The following is an 8,386-nucleotide window of genomic DNA, read 5'->3' on the forward strand; positions in this document are numbered from 1 at the left end:
CTCTGGAACTGAAATCGGAACGCTCACTGAAATTTCCCCTATCTGAAAGTCTGATAAACGACGGAAAAATGACTAAATCCAAGAAAAATTTTTTTAAACTTTTTTCAATTTTACCCCGTGGGATATATATTCTACCCACACACATTTGGAACTCTCCTGGGGTACCCTCACACATATTATTCCCTCATTTAGTGGATATTTTCACAAAAAAGTGAAATTTAAAAAAATCCAAAATATTTCCTGAAAACGACTAAATATCAAGGACTCATTGGGCGAATCGCTCTGGAACTGAAATCTGAACGCGCACTGACATTTCACCTATCTGAAAGTCTGATAAATGATGGAAAAATTACTAAGTCCAAAAAAAAATTTTTTTCAACTTTTTTCAATTTTACCCCTGTGGGATATATATTCTACCCACACACATTTGGAACTCTCCTGGGGTACCCTCACACATATTATTCCCTCATTTAGTGGATATTTTCACAAAAAAGTGAAATTTAAAAAAATCCAAAATATTTCCTGAAAACGACTAAATATCAAGGACTCATTGGGCGAATCGCTCTGGAACTGAAATCTGAACGCGCACTGACATTTCACCTATCTGAAAGTCTGATAAATGATGGAAAAATTACTAAGTCCAAGAAAAAAATTTTTTAAACTTTTTTCAATTTTACCCCGTGGGATATATATTCTACCCACACACATTTGGAACTCTCCTGGGGTACCCTCACACATATTATACCCTCATTTAGTGGATATTTTCACAAAAAAGTGAAATTTTCAAAAATCCAGAAAATGGCCTGAAAACGACTAAATATCAAGGACTCATTGGGCGAATCGCTCTGGAACAGAAATCGGAATGCTCACTGACATTTCCCCTATCTGAAAGTCTGATCAACGCCGGAAAAATCACTAAGTCCAAGAAAAAATTTTTTTAAACTTTTTTCAATTTTACCCCGTGGGATATATATTCTACCCACACACATTTGGAACTCTCCTGGGGTACCCTCACACATATTATACCCTCATTTAGTGGATATTTTCACAAAAAAGTGAAATTTTCAAAAATCCAGAAAATTGGCTGAAAACGACTAAATATCAAGGACTCATTGGGCGAATCGCTCTGGAACTGAAATCGGAACGCTCACTGACATTTCCCCTATCTGAAAGTCTGATAAACGACGGAAAAATGACTAAATCCAAGAAAAAATTTTTTAAACTTTTTTCAATTTTACCCCGTGGGATATATATTCTACCCATACACATTTGGAACTCTCCTGGCGTAACCTCACACATATTATTCCCTCATTTAGTGGATATTTTCACAAAAAATTGAAATTTTCAAAAATCCAGAAAATTGCCTGAAAACGACTAAATATCAAGGACTCATTGGGCAAATCGCTCTGGAACTGAAATCGGAATGCTCACTGACATTTCCCCTATCTGAAAGTCTGATAAACGCCGGAAAAATTACTAAGTCCAAAAAAAAATTTTTTTCAACTTTTTTCAATTTTACCCCCGTGGGATATATATTCTACCCACACACATTTGGAACTCTCCTGGGGTACCCTCACACATATTATTCCCTCATTTAGTGGATATTTTCACAAAAAAGTGAAATTTTCAAAAATCCAAAATATTTCCTGAAAACGACTAAATATCAAGGACTCATTGGGCGAATCGCTCTGGAACTGAAATCTGAAAGCGCACTGACATTTCCCCTATCTGAAAGTCTGATAAACGCCGGAAAAATTACTAAGTCGAAAAAAAAAATTTTTTCAACTTTTTTCAATTTTACCCCCGTGGGATATATATTCGACCCACACACATTTGGAACTCTCCTGGGGTACCCTCACACATATTATTCCCTCATTTAGTGGATATTTTCACAAAAAAGTGAAATTTTCAAAAATCCAAAATATTTCCTGAAAACGACTAAATATCAAGGACTCATTGGGCGAATCGCTCTGAAACTGAAATCGGATCGCTCACTCACATTTCCCCTATCTGAAAGTCTGATAAATGATGGAAAAAATACTAAGTCCAAGAAAAAAATTTTTTAAACTTTTTTCAATTTTACCCCGTGGGATATATATTCTACCCACACACATTTGGAACTCTCCTGGGGTACCCTCACACATATTATACCCTCATTTAGTGGATATTTTCACAAAAAAGAGAAATTTTCAAAAATCCAGAAAATGGCCTGAAAACGACTAAATATCAAGGACTCATTGGGCGAATCGCTCTGGAACTGAAATCGGAATGCTCACTGACATTTCCCCTATCTGAAAGTCTGATAAACGCCGGAAAAATGACTAGGTCCAAGAAAAATTTTTTTTAAACTTTTTTCAATTTTACCTCGTGGGATATATATTCTACCCACACACATTTGGAACTCTCCTGGGGTACCCTCACACATATTATACCCTCATTTAGTGGATATTTTCACAAAAAAGTGAAATTTTCAAAAATCCAGAAAATGGCCTGAAAACGACTAAATATAAAGGACTCATTGGGCGAATCGCTCTGAAACTGAAATCGGAACACTCACTCACATTTCCCCTATCTGAAAGTCTGATAAACGCTGGAAGAATCACTAAGTCCAAGAAAAAAATTTTTTAAACTTTTTTCAATTTTACCCCGTGGGATATATATTCTACCCACACACATTTGGAACTCTCCTGGGGTAACCTCACACATATTATACCCTCATTTAGTGGATATTTTCACAAAAAAGTGAAATTGTCAAAAATCCAGAATATTGGCTGAAAACGACTAAATATCAAGGACTCATTGGGCGAATCGCTCTGGAACTGAAATCGGAACGCTCACTGAAATTTCCCCTATCTGAAAGTCTGATAAACGACGGAAAAATGACTAAATCCAAGAAAAAATTTTTTAAACTTTTTTCAATTTTACCCCGTGGGAAATATATTCTACCCACACACATTTGGAACTCTCCTGGGGTACCCTCACACATATTATTCCCTCATTTAGTGGATATTTTCACAAAAAAAGTGAAATTTTCAAAAATCCTGAAAATTGGCTGAAAACGACTAAATATCAAGGACTCATTGGGCAAATCGCTCTGGAACTGAAATCGGAATGCTCACTGACATTTCCCCTATCTGAAAGTCTGATAAACGCCGGAAAAATTACTAAGTCCAAAAAAAAATTTTTTTCAACTTTTTTCAATTTTACCCCCGTGGGATATATATTCTACCCACACACATTTGGAACTCTCCTGGGGTACCCTCACACATATTATTCCCTCATTTAGTGGATATTTTCACAAAAAAGTGAAATTTAAAAAAATCCAAAATATTTCCTGAAAACGACTAAATATCAAGGACTCATTGGGCGAATCGCTCTGGAACTGAAATCTGAACGCGCACTGACATTTCACCTATCTGAAAGTCTGATAAATGATGGAAAAATTACTAAGTCCAAAAAAAAATTTTTTTCAACTTTTTTCAATTTTACCCCTGTGGGATATATATTCTACCCACACACATTTGGAACTCTCCTGGGGTACCCTCACACATATTATTCCCTCATTTAGTGGATATTTTCACAAAAAAGTGAAATTTAAAAAAATCCAAAATATTTCCTGAAAACGACTAAATATCAAGGACTCATTGGGCGAATCGCTCTGGAACTGAAATCTGAACGCGCACTGACATTTCACCTATCTGAAAGTCTGATAAATGATGGAAAAATTACTAAGTCCAAGAAAAAAATTTTTTTAACTTTTTTCAATTTTACCCCGTGGGATATATATTCTACCCACACACATTTGGAACTCTTCTGGGGTACCCTCACACATATTATACCCTCATTTAGTGGATATTTTCACAAAAAAGTGAAATTTTCAAAAATCCAGAAAATGGCCTGAAAACGACTAAATATCAAGGACTCATTGGGCGAATCGCTCTGGAACAGAAATCGGAATGCTCACTGACATTTCCCCTATCTGAAAGTCTGATAAACGCCGGAAAAATCACTAAGTCCAAGAAAAAATTTTTTTAAACTTTTTTCAATTTTACCCCGTGGGATATATATTCTACCCACACACATTTGGAACTCTCCTGGGGTACCCTCACACATATTATACCCTCATTTAGTGGATATTTTCACAAAAAAGTGAAATTTTCAAAAATCCAGAAAATTGGCTGAAAACGACTAAATATCAAGGACTCATTGGGCGAATCGCTCTGGAACTGAAATCGGAACGCTCACTGACATTTCCCCTATCTGAAAGTCTGATAAACGACGGAAAAATGACTAAATCCAAGAAAAAATTTTTTAAACTTTTTTCAATTTTACCCCGTGGGATATATATTCTACCCACACACATTTGGAACTCTCCTGGCGTAACCTCACACATATTATTCCCTCATTTAGTGGATATTTTCACAAAAAATTGAAATTTTCAAAAATCCAGAAAATTGCCTGAAAACGACTAAATATCAAGGACTCATTGGGCAAATCGCTCTGGAACTGAAATCGGAATGCTCACTGACATTTCCCCTATCTGAAAGTCTGATAAACGCCGGAAAAATTACTAAGTCCAAAAAAAAATTTTTTTCAACTTTTTTCAATTTTACCCCCGTGGGATATATATTCTACCCACACACATTTGGAACTCTCCTGGGGTACCCTCACACATATTATTCCCTCATTTAGTGGATATTTTCACAAAAAAGTGAAATTTTCAAAAATCCAAAATATTTCCTGAAAACGACTAAATATCAAGGACTCATTGGGCGAATCGCTCTGGAACTGAAATCTGAAAGCGCACTGACATTTCCCCTATCTGAAAGTCTGATAAACGCCGGAAAAATTACTAAGTCGAAAAAAAAATTTTTTTCAACTTTTTTCAATTTTACCCCCGTGGGATATATATTCGACCCACACACATTTTGAACTCTCCTGGGGTACCCTCACACATATTATTCCCTCATTTAGTGGATATTTTCACAAAAAAGTGAAATTTTCAAAAATCCAAAATATTTCCTGAAAACGACTAAATATCAAGGACTCATTGGGCGAATCGCTCTGAAACTGAAATCGGATCGCTCACTCACATTTCCCCTATCTGAAAGTCTGATAAATGATGGAAAAAATACTAAGTCCAAGAAAAAAATTTTTTAAACTTTTTTCAATTTTACCCCGTGGGATATATATTCTACCCACACACATTTGGAACTCTCCTGGGGTACCCTCACACATATTATACCCTCATTTAGTGGATATTTTCACAAAAAAGTGAAATTTTCAAAAATCCAGAAAATGGCCTGAAAACGACTAAATATCAAGGACTCATTGGGCGAATCGCTCTGGAACTGAAATCGGAATGCTCACTGACATTTCCCCTATCTGAAAGTCTGATAAACGCCGGAAAAATGACTAGGTCCAAGAAAATTTTTTTTTAAACTTTTTTCAATTTTACCTCGTGGGATATATATTCTACCCGCACACATTTGGAACTCTCCTGGGGTACCCTCACACATATTATACCCTCATTTAGTGGATATTTTCACAAAAAAGTGAAATTTTCAAAAATCCAGAAAATGGCCTGAAAACGACTAAATATAAAGGACTCATTGGGCGAATCGCTCTGAAACTGAAATCGGAACACTCACTCACATTTCCCCTATCTGAAAGTCTGATAAACGCTGGAAGAATCACTAAGTCCAAGAAAAAAATTTTTTAAACTTTTTTCAATTTTACCCCGTGGGATATATATTCTACCCACACACATTTGGAACTCTCCTGGGGTAACCTCACACATATTATACCCTCATTTAGTGGATATTTTCACAAAAAAGTGAAATTGTCAAAAATCCAGAAAATTGGCTGAAAACGACTAAATATCAAGGACTCATTGGGCGAATCGCTCTGGAACTGAAATCGGAACGCTCACTGAAATTTCCCCTATCTGAAAGTCTGATAAACGAAGGAAAAATGACTAAATCCAAGAAAAATTTTTTTAAACTTTTTTCAATTTTACCCCGTGGGAAATATATTCTACCCACACACATTTGGAACTCTCCTGGGGTACCCTCACACATATTATTCCCTCATTTAGTGGATATTTTCACAAAAAAGTGAAATTTTAAAAAATCCAAAATATTTCCTGAAAACGACTAAATATCAAAGACTCATTGGGCGAATCGCTCTGGAACTGAAATCTGAACACGCACTGACATTTCACCTATCTGAAAGTCTGATAAATGATGGAAAAATTACTAAGTGCAAGAAAAAAAATTTTTAAACTTTTTTCAATTTTACCCCGTGGGATATATATTCTACCCACACACATTTGGAACTCTCCTGGGGTACCCTCACACATATTATACCCTCATTTAGTGGATATTTTCACAAAAAAGTGAAATTTTCAAAAATCCAGAAAATGGCCTGAAAACGACTAAATATCAAGGACTCATTGGGCGAATCGCTCTGGAACTGAAATCGGAATGCTCACTGACATTTCCCCTATCTGAAAGTCTGATAAACGACGGAAAAATGACTAAATCCAAGAAAAAATTTTTTAAACTTTTTTCAATTTTACCCCGTTGGATATATATTCTACCCACATACATTTGGAACTCTCCTGGCATAACCTCACACATATTATTCCCTCATTTAGTGGATATTTTCACAAAAAGGTGAAATTTTCAAAAATCCAGAAAATTGGCTGAAAACGACTAAATATCAAGGACTCATTGGGCGAATCGCTCTGGAACTGAAATCGGAATGCTCACTGACATTTCCCCTATCTGAAAGTCTGATAAACGCCGGAAAAATGACTAGGTCCAAGAAAAATTTTTTTTAAACTTTTTTCAATTTTACCCCGTGGGATATATATTCTACCCACACACATTTGGAACTCTCCTGGGGTACCCTCACACATATTATACCCTCATTTAGTGGATATTTTCACAAAAAAGTGAAATTTTCAAAAATCCAGAAAATGGCCTGAAAACGACTAAATATCAAGGACTCATTGGGCGAATCGCTCTGGAACTGAAATCGGAATGCTCACTGACATTTCCCCTATCTGAAAGTCTGATTAACGCCGGAAAAATCACTAAGTCCAAGAAAAAATTTTTTTAAACTTTTTTCAATTTTACCCCGTGGGATATATATTCTACCCACACACATTTGGAACTCTCCTGGGGTACCCTCATACATAATATACCCTTATTTAGTGGATATTTTCACAAAAAGGTAAAATTTTCAAAAATCCAGAAAATTGGCTGAAAACGACTAAATATCAAGGACTCATTGGGCAAATCGCTCTGGAACTGAAATCGGAATGCTCACTGACATTTCCCCTATCTGAAAGTCTGATAAACGCCGGAAAAATTACTAAGTCCAAAAAAAAATTTTTTTCAACTTTTTTCAATTTTACCCTGTGGGATATATATTCTACCCACACACATTTGGAACTCTCCTGGGGTACCCTCACACATATTATTCCCTCATTTAGTGGATATTTTCACAAAAAAGTGAAATTTTCAAAAATCCAAAATATTTCCTGAAAACGACTAAATATCAAGGACTCATTGGGCGAATCGCTCTGGAACTAAAATCTGAACGCGCACTGACATTTCACCTATCTGAAAGTCTGATAAATGATGGAAAAATTACTAAGTCCAAGAAAAAAATTTTTTAAACTTTTTTCAATTTTACCCCGTGGGATATATATTCTACCCACACACATTTGGAACTCTCCTGGGGTACCCTCACACATATTATACCCTCATTTAGTGGATATTTTCACAAAAAAGTGAAATTTTCAAAAATCCAGAAAATGGCCTGAAAACGACTAAATATCAAGGACTCATTGGGCGAATCGCTCTGGAACTGAAATCGGAACGCTCACTGACATTTCCCCTATCTGAAAGTCTAATAAACGCCTCAAAAATGACTAAGTCCAAGAAAAAATTTTTTTTTACTTTTTTCAATTTTACCCCCGTAGGATATATATTCTACCCACACACATTTGGAACTCTTCTGGGGAACCCTCACACATATTATACCCTCATTTAGTGGATATTTTCACAAAAAAAGTGAAATTTTCAAAAATCCAGAAAATGGCCTGAAAACGACTAAATATCAAGGACTCATTGGGCGAATCGCTCTGGAACTGAAATTGGAATGCTCACTGACATTTCCCCTATCTGAAAGTCTGATAAACGCCGGAAAAATCACTAAGTCCAAGAAAATTTTTTTTTAAACTTTTTTCAATTTTACCCAGTGGGAAATATATTCTACCCACACACATTTGGAACTCTCCTGGGGTACCCTCACACATATTATACCCTCATTTAGTGGATATTTTCACAAAAAAGTGAAATTTTCAAAAATCCAG

Source organism: Phyllobates terribilis, unplaced genomic scaffold (assembly GCF_046119375.1).
Source record: "Phyllobates terribilis strain yellow unplaced genomic scaffold, ASM4611937v1 Scaffold_31__1_contigs__length_13893835, whole genome shotgun sequence".
NCBI lineage: Eukaryota > Metazoa > Chordata > Amphibia > Anura > Dendrobatidae > Phyllobates > Phyllobates terribilis.